The sequence below is a fragment of the Fundulus heteroclitus genome, unplaced genomic scaffold, assembly GCF_011125445.2.
Source record: "Fundulus heteroclitus isolate FHET01 unplaced genomic scaffold, MU-UCD_Fhet_4.1 scaffold_28, whole genome shotgun sequence".
Classification (NCBI taxonomy): Eukaryota; Metazoa; Chordata; class Actinopteri; order Cyprinodontiformes; family Fundulidae; genus Fundulus; species Fundulus heteroclitus.
In genome coordinates, this window is record NW_023396689.1 from 3,406,552 (window position 1) to 3,421,885 (window position 15,334).

The 15,334-nt window shown below is 39.8% G+C and overlaps 1 protein-coding gene across 3 annotated transcripts in view; it reads right to left on the minus strand.

Annotated features, from left to right (window-relative positions):
* Positions 1 to 10,041, minus strand: part of abhd18 (abhydrolase domain containing 18) — an 81,858-nt gene extending 71,817 nt beyond the window's left edge. Inside the window, exon 1 of one of the 3 annotated variants that reach the window (XM_036130086.1) lies at positions 9,887 to 10,041. The gene's annotated coding sequence lies outside the window, so the exon portion shown is untranslated. The remainder of the gene's footprint in view (positions 1 to 9,886) is intronic. The other 2 variants (XM_036130085.1, XM_036130084.1) reach the window with 2 other exon arrangements.
* Between the last annotated feature and the right edge of the window lie 5,293 nt (positions 10,042 to 15,334).

Consider the following 15,334-nt stretch of genomic DNA (forward strand, 5'->3'; position numbering starts at 1 on the left):
AGGTTAACGAGGGAAGAGCCCATGCAGCCTTGTTATTTATTTTGCAGTCTGAGTCAATGTCCAATTACTTTTGATCCCTTGAAAAAGAGGCGGCTACGTATTAAAGAGCTGTAATGCCCAAACCCTTGCTCCAACTTGGATGTCAATACGCTCAAATTACAACTGAAGGTCTGTACTTTAAACTCATATTGATTATATAATTGTATCCTTAATATGATTTCATAAACAGCTAAAATGACAAAACTTGTTTCACTGTCCAAAAATTTCTGGGCCTAACTGTATTAGCAAAATAGATTTTTATTCTGTTTTCAACTTTTTAAATATTAAGTAAATTAGCATTACACAGAAAAGCATTCGTATTTTGTTGAATCCAGAAGAAATTAGAGCAAGGTACGGTTGGGCAATATGGCTTAAAACAATTATCAGATTTTCTTAGCTGAATACAAAAAAATAATAATATTCTTACCTTTTGTTTCATAAAAACAAATTGCTGAAATTATTTTTAAAACATATTTTTATTTCAATAATCTCATCTGGGAGTTGACCGGAATTAGAATTAGATGGTAGGACCCGCCACAAAAATCTTTGCTGGTAGTTAAATTACACATCTACGGCATAGTTCACACTGCAGCCTGAAATGACCCAATTCCGATTTTTTTGGCCATATGTGACCTGTATCTGATCTTTTTATGACAGTCTGAACAACATAGATAGAATTTTTACAAATGCCACCCAGGCCGTTTGGATTTGTGGTCCTGAATCCGATTAGTATCTGATCTTTTCAAATGCGGCCTGTGTCTGTACGGCCGGGTCGCATTTATCCGACCTGTATGTCACCGATACTTGACAAACGTCACTATTCTGCGTCCTGCTATGCAGAACCGGGAAGAAAGACGACACCCATAGCACACTACAATGAGAAGAGCAGTCAATGGAGGGAAAGCTCCGGTTAGAAAATAAATTAATGACCGCAAAATACGCACCAGCATTATAATCCATGTTTACTTCCGCAAACACTGAGGACGCTTGCTACATGTGACGTCATCGTGTCCTCAAGTGTGCATGTGGGACACTTAGGTTCAACGCATTCAGTTCACACCGGAGATCACATACAAGTCGCATATATTTGGAAATGTGAACGACCACGCAAAAAAATCCGATTTCACAAAAAAATCGGAATTGAGCATTAAGAGCTGCAGTGTGAATGTAGCCTCTAAAAAGGCACTTGCGTAACTTCACACCATTTTATAAAAAAACAAGTAAATGAAATAAATTAAAGTTCTTCGTCTCAGGGTAAAAATGTTTGGAATATTTAGCCAATATATTTTTAAACATATTAAGCATAGCATGCTATTACAGAAACAATTTCCCCTTTCGGGACAGATATAGTTAAATATATAATATTTCTTCTCAGGGTTTTACAGTTTTGAGAGTGTCCTCGAGGGATGCTTATGTCTCGTTTTTTCTGTAAGTTTTTGTTAATTTGGGTCTGCCTCTTATGATTTGTGTCTCTAATGATTTGTGTCTCCAAAGTTTAACAATAAAGACTCTTGATTCTTGAAAAGTTAGTTTAGAACCCTGCTCCTCTCTCCCATACAGTACCTTAATTAGGGTTGCACATCTCTGTCTAATAGACAATTTGATACACATGTAGATACAAAGGTTACGATTCGATTCTAAAACTATATATTTTAAAAACAGAACGATTGAAAGCGATTCGATACAGAGTAAGAACGATATGATTCGATTCCACTTCATCTATTTCTACGGTTTAAAATTAGTTGATGTAGACATAAGTCTGAGCCCTAATTAGGAGTATTGTTTATACAGAACGGTTTCCTGATATTCTCTTTTATGCACATTGTGCAAAATAGTTCATGATAATGCGCCAATTGTAATGTTTATCTGTTCAGAAATGTGAGGTCCCATTCATATGTTTGCATGGGCATGAAAATAAGTATTTACAAAATCTCAGTAGGACCTTAAATCGGTTTTGTCTTTCTACTTTTTACTAAATTAAATTCAAAGTCTTTAAATTGGTATTGAATTGCAGCTCCAATAATCAAAAACTAATCTAATCATGAGGTTCCTAAAAATACCCACCCGTAGTGGGAAGCAACGGTGATCCAGCCGTAGCTCCTGGATTTCCTGAATTGGGAACATCTCTGGAGGATTTGGTGGACCTGCAGTGATGCCAACACCGCTTTCCAGCTTAAATACAGCACTGTGACATGGTTGAAATTTATTTATGCTACTGGAATTTATTCAAACCGAATTGCAGCAGACAACAAAGTCTGTGATCAACTCACCTCTGAGGCTTAAACAGCAGAGGAACCGCAACGAAAAAAACGGGACTGCACAGTAGGCTAAAGGCTAACACACACAGATCAGCTCTGTCCAGTCTCCATCTGGCCAGCATTAGATCATTTGCTATAAAACTGGATGAGATCTGACTGAGGATTGCCTCGCTAAGATAAACAGCTGTGGAGCGATGTTTATGGAAACGTTGCTGGACAACAATATCCCCAAAGCTGCAGTGGAATTAGCAGGCTGCACTTTGGCTACTTTCAAACTGCAGGTCTTGATGTTCAATTCCGATTTTTTTAAAAGAAAAATTTAGCTGCCGTTTCATCAGCAGCTAAATGAACGCTAATTCAAAGGCAGCTGTAATTGTTTTTGGAGACTTCAGTCATGTAGAATTAAAAGCTGTGTTCCACAAATTCATGAAGTTTCCCCAGAGTGAACAATATATTAGACCAGGGGCCTGATATAGTAGACAAAAAAAACTTGTGCGACAATGTTTAACGCCCAATTTTGTGCATGAAAATCAACGATGCATGAAAGTGTGCAGTAATCCACACAGATTTTGGACCTGCCATGAGAATGTGTGGCAGCAACGCAAACGTCTTTAATTCACAATTAAAAACCACAAAGTATTAGTACCAAAATAAACTGAAATGTAGCTCCATTTCATTTTAATGAACCCAAGGAGCATCAAACCGGATGTTTTTTCCAAGAGATTTAACTTTTATGGCATAAATTTGTACAAATAAATACAATTACGTTTAGCCTCATGCCATAATGTAACACAGCTTGAAATGACGGAAACGTCAATCAGATGGAAACTAAGATTCCTCCATTTTTGTAGATGGATATGTGAATCAGTCCGTGCGCGAAATGCATGTGAACGAACGAATCTTGTCATTTTCAATGAAAAGCAAGAAGGGAACAGATCAGCAGAGTAATTCCTAACAAAATATGTGTAACGATTCCTAAGGTAGCGACAATCACACATGTCCATAAATTACTCCATAAAGTTGATCTTAATTGTGGAACATTGGCACCATTGGTGCTGCTGGAGGACATCGCCAATGGAAGAATGCAGAGAGAGCTTGTGTTCAGAGATCTTGCTGACCTGCTGACATATGATGATGAGTGCCTTATTACCCGGTTCAGATTGCCCAGGGAAATTAATTGTTAACTGGCCCCAGAGTTACAGGGAAACAGGGAACAATGAAACTGGGAACAACTGTGCGTTGCCAGAGGCGTTTCAAGTTCTAGCTCTGCTGTGGTCTTTGCAACTGGAGCTTTTCAATAGGGGCTACTGACAGTTCACATAGTTAACATCCCTGCGCCATTACAATCCTGCCACCTGGGACAATCTCATCCATGTTTTTTAATTCAATAAGATTTTTTCAACTCAATTTTATTTATATAGCGCCAATTCATGAACATGTCATCTCAAGGCACTTTACAAAATCAAAATCAATCAGATTATACAGATTGAGTCAGATTATACAGATTGGTCAAAAAAATGTCATATATAAAGGGAACTAGTTGATTGCATCAAAGTCTTGACAAGCAGCATTCCCTCCTGAAGAAGTGTAGAGCAACAGGGAGAGTCGTCTGCATTGTCCATGGCTTTGCAGCAATCCCTCAAACTGAGCAAGCATGAAGCGACAGTGGAAAGGAAATCTCCCCATTAACGGGAAGGTAAAACCTCCAGCAGAACCAGAACCAGGTTCAGTATGAACGGCCATTTGCCTCGACCGACTAGGGGTTAGAAAATACAGAGCAGAGACACAACAAGACAGACAAAAAAGCACAGAAGCACACATTGATCCAGTAATCTGTTCTACATTAGATGGTAATAGCGGGTGATCTGTCTCCCCTGGATGATGTCACAGATAACGGAACGCCAGACCAGATGTACCTACTATGAAGAAAAAGAGGGAGAACAAAAAAGTTAAAAGCTGAAATGACGACAAGCAATGCAAAATTGAAGTACAGTAGAACTCAGTAGAGTGAGAAAAATAGGCCCTGATGTCCTCCAGTAGCCTAAGCCTATGACAGCATAACTATAGAGGTAGCTCAGGGTAACATAAGCCACTCTAACTATAAGCTTTGTCATAAAGGAAAGTTTTAAGATTAGTCTTAAAAGTAGACAGGGTGTCTGCCTCACAGACCAAAACTGGGAGTTGGTTCCACAGGAGAAGCCTGATAGCTAAAGGATCTTCCTCCCATTCTACTTTTAGAGACTCTAGGAACCACCAGCAGACCTGCAATCTGAGAGCGATGTGCTCTGTTAGGAACATAAGGGGTTATCAGAGCTCGGATATATGATGGAGCTTGATTATTAAGGGCTTTATACGTTAGAAGAAGAATTTTAAATTCTATTCTTGATTTAACAGGAAGCCAATGAAGGGAAGCTAAAATAGTCTTTGGAGGGAGAGACCTTATATTTAATAGACCACATTTAATTGTTTTTTTTTTTTGGTTCAAAGTGAGTTGTATTGATTTTTATGATTTGTTCCTTTTAGATCAGTTTTTGATCTATTTAGTTTTGGCCGTGGGAAAGACACCGTCGCAATAGGATAATGGGTGGGTAACAGTACAGAAGCTGCAGAGAGGTGTCTTAAACTACGGCTCTGCTTCCTGGTCTGGACCCTGGGTTGTCAGCATTTAGGAGAACTAATAAATTCGGCCAGATTCCTAGAATGAAGCGCTGCACCATCCAAAACGGGATAGATGCCGTCTCTCCAGATCAGACCAGGTTTTCCCCAGAACGTTCACCAGTTATCAATGTAGCCCACGTCGTTTTCAGGACACCACCTAGACAACCAGCGGTTGAATGATGACATGCGGCTAAACGTCATCACTGGTCAGATCAGGCAGGGGATCAGAGAAAATTACGAAGTCCGACATTGTTTTAGCAAACTAACACAGCAACACCAGCTTTAGTGACCTCCGATTGGCGTAACCGGGTGTCATTACCGCCAGCGTGAATAACAATTTTACTGTATTTACACTTATCCTTAGCCAGCAGCGTCAGGTAGGATTTTATGTCACCCGTTCTGGCCCCTGGAAGGCATTTGACTATGGTCCCTTGTGTCTCTAGTGCCATGTTTCTGACTATTGAGCTGCCACTCACCAGGGTCGGCTTCTCAGCGGGTGTGTCACTGAGTGGGGAAAATATGTTAGAAACGCAGACGGGTTGGTGGTGACCTGGGGGCTGGAATCTAGAGTTATGCTTCCTACGAACCGTCACCCAGCCGGCCTGGTTACCCGGCTGCTCGGGTGCTGCTGCTGGAGGACCGCTACGTGAAGTCGCGGCCCTCCAGCACATAAAATTCCCCTAAACCGTGGTTCTCAATGGCAGCAAGGAGCTGATTTCCAAACGCAATCAGAGCCAAGACTGCACTCATTTTTCTATAGTCCTGCTCAACTCAGGATTACGCTATACTATCATGATAATTACAATGATTGTCATAATAGTTGTGTCTGGAATGAAATAAGAGCAGGCTCCGTGCGCGCTTGCTGACTTGTATTTTTAATCCATCCTGACTCGTCTTAAAGATTTCAAGTACTTCACAAAGTGTTTGTGTGGGGACAGACTTCCTCATGAAAGTATTGGAGGCATTACAATTATTTAGAAATTATTTATTAATTAGTACATTATAAAATTACTAAGGCTGCAACTAACCATTAATTTAATAATCGATTAATCTGTTGATTATTTTTACGATTAATCGATGAATCGGATGAAAAAATTTCATTTCCATTTCTTTTTTCCAAAATTTAACATTTGGAATGAAAGAGCTAATAAGTGCACAAAACACAAGTTGCTACTTAGGTGTTCTGTTACAACAATATTAGGTAATTAATAATTTCGCTTCAAATAAAGATGTTTATGTTGACTAGATTGTTAGTCAATCATTTCATAGTCAATGTTGTCCATATCAACAGCAATTTAACACAACAAAAGTGAAGTTGTAAAACTGGTGAGTCAATGCAGTTTGGTTGAATCTCACCCTTATGCTAGTGCATCTTGGGAAATAATTGGGAATAACAATGAAACCAGTGCAAAAAAACACTTCTACATGCTACATTTGTCCTTGTTTATCTTACTTCCAAGGATGTGTATTCTATATATTTTTTTTTAAAGAGTCAAAAAGGGTGTTACATATTTAATACTTATTATTTCTTCTGACGGTTTTACATTTTGAGGGTGTCCTTTAGGGATGTTTATGTCTTGTTTTTGTGTAAATGTTTTTAATTTAGGTCTGCTTTTTATTATTCTGTGTGTCCCACCAAAATGTCACTGTGGTTACATAAAGTAAAGAGTCTTGATTCTTGAAAAGTTAGTTTAGAGCCCAGCTCCTCTCTCCCATACAATATCTTGACTCAGACTTTGCCAGCAAATTAAAATTTAAACCTTAACCAACAAATTGTTACCACCAGAATGAAATTGTATTCCTATTGAGAGGGCTGGTTTATGATCCATAATCCAATCAGCGTCCATCTAAACACTTGTTCCGATTAATGCATGAATTTACAGCGCCTGCATGTGAAGGATGAAGCCGCAGTGATGTGCAGCACAGAACATTTTGGGATGAACAGTCAGAACCAACACACCTCCACGTTTATTGTTGTTCTTCCCGCATGAAAAAGTACAAAACTTCAGCGGTTGTCTTATGGAAATTCATCAACTCTGCTAATGTCAGAGAGTTTCTACTTTGAATAAAGCTTGGTGCAAGTAAACACACATCATGATCAGATTATTTGATTTTGAACCCATATAAACGGGGCATTCAGAATACTTTATTTTCTTTTAATCACATCAGGGAAAGTTGCGCACATAAACAAGCTCCTCTCATTAACCAGCTAACAAGCTAATAGCCGCATTAGAAGGCCGCAGGCGAGCTGACAGCTTTGCCAGGGGATAACACAGTCCCCCTCTACACCTGCCGCCACCCAACACACACACACACACACACACACACACAAGTCAATTTAAACTGTATACTTCATGCCCTGGAATTCTATGTATTTTATATTGCATATTTTCAACCCATCTATTGAATTTAGTGCACTGGTTGAACTTTTCGTCATAAGAGAACAGCAAGCACTGCAGCCAAAATATGGCCTTTTTTGACCTGCTGTATATTAGCCAGTCCCTAACAAGTTTTACCTTCCATTGAGGGAGGTAGAATATGTTAGATATTTTTTGGAATTCTCTGCCCTCTGAATCTGCTGGCAGTTCATTTTCCATTGCTGAGAAAGGCTTCCTTTTTGCCATTAAATGCATAACATTCACTCGATCAGAATCAGTCATTTTTGTTGGCCATAACGCGGGATCATTGAAATTAACTGTGTGATCCGTCTCTGAGCGACTATGCTCAGACTATCCGATCGGGCAGCAAGCCCCTCCACCTGCACTGTCTCTGTTATTGCTAGGGATGGCTCTGTCTGTCTCCGCCTCAAACACACGCTGCGTCCCCCCTTCCCTGAGCTCCCCGCCTCAGCTGGCTCTCCTGCTCCACTCTGTCTTTCAGAATGTACCTGGACCAGACCCGGCTGCAGAAACAACTTACCGGGGGTTGGGGGGGTGGGGGTTTGGGGGTGGGGGGGGTGTATGGGGGGCATTCCATTTTTTCAGAGGGGGCACACTTTAAAAAATATATATATACGCTTCATGCTGAACAGTGGCTCTATGACCACTCCTACAGTGTTGAGAAAGACATTCTTAATAAAATCCCAAAACTCGAAAATTATTAATAGACAATAAAATCTTGACATTGCCCTATCATATAATATTTGATCTGTTACATATAGATATGTAAAGAGTAGACCCCATATTGACTGTTGCGGCGCATAAAACATGGAGGAGCACATCTAGGAGCAGTCGTCCTGAAAACAGCACAAGAATTCCAGAGACATGACTGACTGAGTGAGTCTCTCCAAAGGAATTGTCATCGACTTGTTAGTTAAGCAACACATAATCGAAAGACAAAAATGGCTTCCTTAAGAGATGAGTGTATCTTATTATTCTGATAAAATGTCTAAAACATGACACAATTAGTGACAATTCTAGTTGCTAAACTGTGTTTTGTGTAATCGGCTTTAGCAAATGTATTATTTAAGTACTTTACATATTCCTCTATCAAAGTAAGTGTGAGAACATATTCCCTCCCTTTTAAACAGACAAGAATAGGTTTGTAGGTCTGTCAATATAGACCCTAATATTTCAGCTATCCCGTTCCCTTCTCAAAAAATTTAAACAAATTAATCTAGAAAGATTTTTAAGTTTTTGTTTCTTCTTCTTTTTTTGTATGAGTGGCTGAGTGTACTCTTTGATCATATGAGAATACTCTGTTACTGTTAACCCCAGAAAACAGACTGGGTGACTGGGTGTAGTGGGCGACCGCCCCAAGGAGGTGACACCACTGTACCAATAAGCAACAGCTGTCCATTCTTACTTCCTTGTGTAATCAAGTGCCAGTTTACCGCACAGTAAGCCTTGGACTGAAACATTAAACAGGGTTCAGCATTCAAACACATATCTGACAACCATTTAATGTAGATACTCTTGCATATCCAGAAATAATACCTTAAGTCATTTGGGCAGTACACACAGCCACCTGTCAGACAAGCAACCTGTTTCTGCGTTTTGCTGTTTGGCACAACCCGAATTTACAGGCACCCTGCACACTGGCATGGTGGAGCAATTGTCTGGGGTGCATCTTCTTAGTACATTGTACTAATTTCTGCAAGTTTTTTTTTTTTTGTGATACATACAACTTGACCTTGATCAATGTTAAATTAAACAGATAAATTAGCATAAACCAACACACAAGAAAATCCATTTTGTATAAGCTAAATGTAATTAAATCTTTACCCATAAAATTATAAAGTCTCACTCATAATGTTCATTTATTGAACAGAAAGGATTCACATCACATGATTAAGAAAGTGATCAGTTGATTAACTCAAACACCACTGTTGTTTTCAGAGCTTTGTTAACATCTAAACATGAATACAAATCCTAAGTAACAGATTTTTATTTTTAGTCACAAGCTCTGAGAAAACTTTGGTCGTGATTTTTTTTTTTTTTTTTTTTTTTAAGATTTAAAGGAGAAAGGCAAGGATAGGGGGAAATATAAATGAAAGACCAGCAAAGAGTTCTAGCAAAGACAACAACAGGGTTAATTTTAGGAGGGCGTTGTGCCTCAGTATGACTTCATTGTGCTGCTAAGAAAGAAACATGAAAACCAGCCATTGAATGGAAAGAAACAGGCCACAGATCGACGAATCTGAAAGTGAGGTCAGACTGGAGTTGAAATTAGGAATATGGGTCAGTGAGCTTGCAACGACAAAGACCTACAAGCCTGGCACTTCACTGCCAACGTCGCTAATTAAATGTCAACGAAGAGAAACAGTATTCTGACAGTGAATAATAAAAAAACAATTCTGCCCTCCCCATTGCCAGTGACAGGTTGAGGAGCACTTGTTAGAAAGCTGGTCAAAGTTCATTTCACAGATAGGGACATGATTAGCCTGTCTGATTGATTCCAGTCAAATGGAGAGAACATCAAGGTCATCCTACCTCAGTCAGATCACGCTTAAACGGTGGGAAGTTTGGGGACGTTTAAGAAGAAAGAAAAACATGCAGCCGAAAATATGAAGGCAGAGAAGACGACCCAGTGAATTCCAGCTCCGCACAAATGGACGTTTCCTTTTTTCTTTTCTTTTTTTCTGGCCATTTGCAGCTAACAAATATGAGCATTACTGCCATCTACTGGATTGGAGTTTGGAACAGACGATGAGTAGAAACAACTAGATTGTATTTCGAAATCATTTCCATTTTTAAGGAAAAATGTATGAAATCATATATCATTGATTGTTGGAATTTCCACTGGATACTAGCTTGATTTCTCCTTTCCCCTTGGGTTCTTCTTTTTTCCCTATCTACGTTTTTCCTTTTTAATTATTTTTTTTCTAATAATTCCACTATAAACTGACCAATATGCAGAGCTGCAAGTATTTCCTTACTCTGCCTTCAAGCCCATTTTCTGTTCCGCTTAATCCCTCATGGGGTCGCGGGGGTTGCTGGTGCCTATCTCCAGTGTTCACGGGCGAGAGGCGGGGTACATCCTGGACAGGTTGCCAGTCTATCGCAGTTTAAATCAATTAATTAAATGTAATTTCAGTTTATTTATGTAGCACCAATTCATGACAAATGTCTCAAGCAACTTTAGAAAAAGTACATTTCAATTGTATTATACAGACAGATTCCAAATCAATTATAAATATTTTAAGTTTAATTAGCAAACTATGCTGTCAAGTTCAGTTTACTCTTCAAATTGGTTACACCTCAGACTGCATCATGTCATTGACTTGCAGCATTCACTCCCCCTGGATCAGCATTCAGCAATGGAAGGACAGGAGTGAATACATCAGAGAGGCGTGTTAGCTGTTAGGTCATGTTAGCTGTATTGGAGAGAAAGCCAGAAATGTCAGATTGAGATGGTTTGGACATGTACAGGGGATGGATAGCAGTGGCGTAGGAATAGGGGGGGGCAAGGGGGGCAAAAGGTACACACACACACACACACACACACACACACACACACACACACACACACACACTTTTGAGATAAAATTGAATTTTAACTTTTTCCATTATTTTGATAAATACAACAAGAAGTATTTGGCTACCTAATTAATTGATAGTGTTACTGTCATTTAATTCAATTCTTATTAATTAATTTGTTTTCTCTTAATTCAATTTTTAATTACTTGAAGTCTACCCGTTTTTCATTATCTTTTTAATGTTCAAATTCATTATTATTATTTTGTTTAATATGGGTTAAGCTCTCCTCCCTGGGCTGCCACCTTACCATGGTGGAGGGGTTTGAGTGTCTCAATGATCCTAGGAGCTATGCTGTCAGGGGCTTTATGCCCCTAGTAGGGTCACTCAAGGCAGACATGTCCTAGGTGAAGGACCAGACAAAGAGCAGCACAAGCCTGAGCTCGTGCGCGAGGTTGAGAGGTTCCGACTAGAGATAGTCGGCTCACCTCGATGCATGGCTCTGGCTCTGGAAGCAGTCTCCTTAAGAGGGGCTGGACATTCTTCCACTCTGGAGTTGCCCCTGGTGAGAGGCGCCGAGCTGGGGTGGGCATACTTGTTGCCCCTCATCACGGTGCCTGCATGTTGGGGTTCACCCCGGTGAACGAGAGGGTGGCCTCCCTCCGCATTCGTGTGGGGGGGACGGGTTCTGACTGTTGTTTGTGCTTGTGCACCAAACAGCAGTTCAGATTACCCACCCTTTTTGGAGTCCTTGGAGGGGGTACGGGAGAGTGCCCCCCTGTGGACTCCCTCGTTCTGCTGGGGGAAATCAATGCTCCGGTGGGCAATGACAGTGGGACCTGGAGGGGCGTGGTTGGGAGGAATGGCCCACCTGTCATTATTTTTTTTTTTTTTTTAGTTATTATTTATTTATTTAATCAGGACAGTGCACATTAATGAACAATCATATACTCTTGTACAGATTGTAAATGAGCCAGATTATAGCATAGATTATAGCATCCGTCGTCCTGAGGCAGGAACAATAAAAAAACAACAACACAAGATAACAAAATACAATATCAGTCAAAATACTAGACACACGTTCAAACAATGACATTACAAAAAAATAAAATTAGTGAGTGCATGACTGAGAACTTTTAAGAAACTGTTTAAGGTGCTTTTTAAATGTGCAGTAAGTGGGACATTCCCTAACGTTTGTTGGGAGGCTGTTCCAGAAGTGACCCCCTCTGACGGATAGAACAGTTTGTCCAAAGGTTGTTCTTCTGTGGGGGATCTCTAGGTCTCCTCTGGAAGAGGCTCTAGTGCAGACACGTCTGCCAGGTCTAATGTAGGTAGAAAGTGGAGGTGGGGCTAATCCAGTTATTCCCAAACTATTGTTCGCGTACCCCTAGGGGGTACGCGACGTCATGACAGGGGGTACGGGAAAAGATTTTGGAAAAAAAATAAAAATGCAGGAAAAAAAATCAAATACCGTACAATAGTGGCCTCGTACGCGAAGCAGCAACCTTAAATTCAACGAATAGCACGAGCTCGAGTAGGGCTCGGGCTTGACACTGATAAAGTTGGTTAGAGGCGAGCTGTGACGTCCCCGGAGAAGGACAGGAGGAGCCGCAGGGTTTCTGCTGGCGCAGAGGGAGAGGAGTGCCGTTGTAGGTACCAGATTGACTCGGGCTGCCATTGTTGGTTTAACGTTTGCTCAATTGCGCAAAATATTGTAATTGGTCTGGACAACTTACTAAAGTAATTATAGCGGGGTGTAGGTTTTATTCGAGAGCGGGATTGCGGCTTGTAAACGGACAATTTTACGAAGAAAATCGCCATGGTCCCTGCGCCTCCCGATGACGTCACCAGATTCTCCGTGGGCCTTGCGCCTCCCGATGACGTCACCTTATGGCAACACCACTCAAACAAACTACATAGAGCCCGCGGTCTGCATTTGTAACGAATCAATTTTATTAAGTTAATTTAGCGGTTTCTTTTTTCTCAAAAGCTTGAACAAATATTCAAGCCATTTTACAAATAAATAAAAAAAACAACAAATTTTTGACAATTGGCTCAATGTTTGGAAGAATATTGTTAACAAAAATGGAAGGGCTAGCCAGACTAATTTATCCAGCATATATCTTAAATGTACCAAATACCACAATAAAAAAATAATCAAATTCATCACAATTTCATCTGGAATAATAAAAAAACATGTGATCAGAAAGAACAACATCAGTACAAAAAGGAGGAATGAACGTTATTGATTTTACAGTGATGAATGCCGTGATAAAATTAAATTTGGCTGCTGACTTTTATTAAAAATGAAATGAGTTTATGGTTTAGTTTCCCTTCACAACTTAAAAAAAATTGGAGGAATTAAATTTCTCTAAGGTTGTAACTTCTTTGATCCTGCAAAATTACTGATTAAATTGTCAGACTACCACACAAGTATTCCAAAATGATGTTAAAAGTTTTCATGCCTCAACTAATTTACAGGAAAATAACCGTAAATTAACAAAATAAAATTTATTTGTAACAAATGGAGACCGCGGGCGCATAATCTAGTTTGTTTGAGTTGAGTTGCCATATGTAGACGTCATCGGGTAGCACCCGAGCCAATCTGGCAGCCCGAGTATGGCAAGCCGTTTTAACATAAATTCGGTTTTACCGCCCTTACGTTCGAGATATCTCAAATTGTTTTATGACTAGACGTTTTAGCAATTTAAGATATCTCTAATTGTATTTTGACTAGTCAAAATACCTATTCGAGATATCTCTAATTACATTCTGACTAGTCGAAATGACATCAGATTTTCCATTGAGTTGTATGGAGACGTCAATTCAAGATATCTCGAATGAATTACTGACTATCTGAAATACCCATTTCAGATATCTACAATTAAATTACGACTAGTCAAAATTACAATTCAAGATATCTTAAATTGAGTTTTGACTAGTCATAATTCTAATTAAAGATATCTCAAATGCCACCATAATTCAAGATATCTTAAATGTATTTTTGGATAGGCGAAATGCAGTTTTGACTAGTAAAAAATAAATTTAAGATATCTTGAATTGTAATTTTGACTAGTCAAAATTCCTTTTAAGATATCTTGAATTGTAATTTTGACTAGTCAAAATTCCTTTTAAGATATCTCTAAATGAATTAGAGATATCTTGAATTATTCAGCTTTTCCATTTAAGATATCTTAAATTGACATTCTGACTAGTCAAAATGACGTTACTGATATCTTGAATTACGAAGCGGCTTGCCATATGTCATCACACATGAACCGGAGGCATGCGCTCTTGTTTTCAGAGGAGCTAAAGGAGGGTGCTGTAATGCTTTGTGCCGTCTCGCATGTGAAAATCAAGAGCTAGCTGGCTTTACCATAATTCCCAAGAGGCAGATGCTTTACCACAGTATAAAAACTACATCTGGTTATTAACTGAACTGGCCCGGTCTGAGGAATATTCCTTATTTCCAGCTTGGACATGAGTCGATAGTAGCGCTTTCAGCTAGCCGTTTTTCAGTGCATTGTGTGCGTCGGCAGCAAGTAAATCCGAAATTCTTTGCAAATTTCTTAAGCATTCTTCAAGTATACTATTTTCGCCCTCTCTGCATATCCCATACTTAAAAAGCTCTTTCTATATTGTGGCATTTTCTTACAATTTTGTTGAAAACAGCCAGCGCCATTGAATGTTCAGGCAGCTTTGGGCAGCTTACAGCCAATAAGGGGCTTACACGCAATGTCTTATTTCAGATATCTTAAATTGTAATTCTGACTAGTCATAATTACGTTCGAGATATCTTAAATTACATCTACGGATGTGTGACGCTTTCAATGACGAATCCGGTGACGTAATTTGAGATATCTTGAAAGGAATTTTGACTAGTCAAAATGTAATTGAAGATATCTTGAATTATTATTCTTCCTAGTCAGAATGTAAATAAAGATATCTTAAATTACCATTCCGGATAGTCAAAATGTAGTTTTGTCTAGTCAAAATGCATTTTAAGATATCTGGAATGTAATTACGGATAGTCAGACGAAACCGAATTTATGTTAAAACGGCTTGCCATAGCCCGAGTCAATCTGGTACCTACACCGTCATCAGCGGGCGGTGGAGGGGGTGTGGTTCCTCCGCTGATCGCAGCCGGCGGGGTCCAGCCGCTGTAGAGAGGCTCCGTCATCGTAGCCGCGGAGGTCATTATGCGGCCGGGAGGTGAAGAGGAGCCGAGCGCCTCAGCGCACGGAGGAGCTGCGCGCAGCGGAGTGTGCGGCTGGCGTGGGCCAGAATCTGTAGGACGCTTCCTTAAGAAGTTTCGTATGAACTGTCAGGGGGCAACTTTCTTCCACCGGGAAAAGTTGCTACACATAGCAGTGAACTCAAAACACCAATGTTCCCACGTTTTCACTTGCACATTCATAAGTTATAGCCGGTAAAAAATCTAAACTGTGGCGCTCCGGTCGAAGA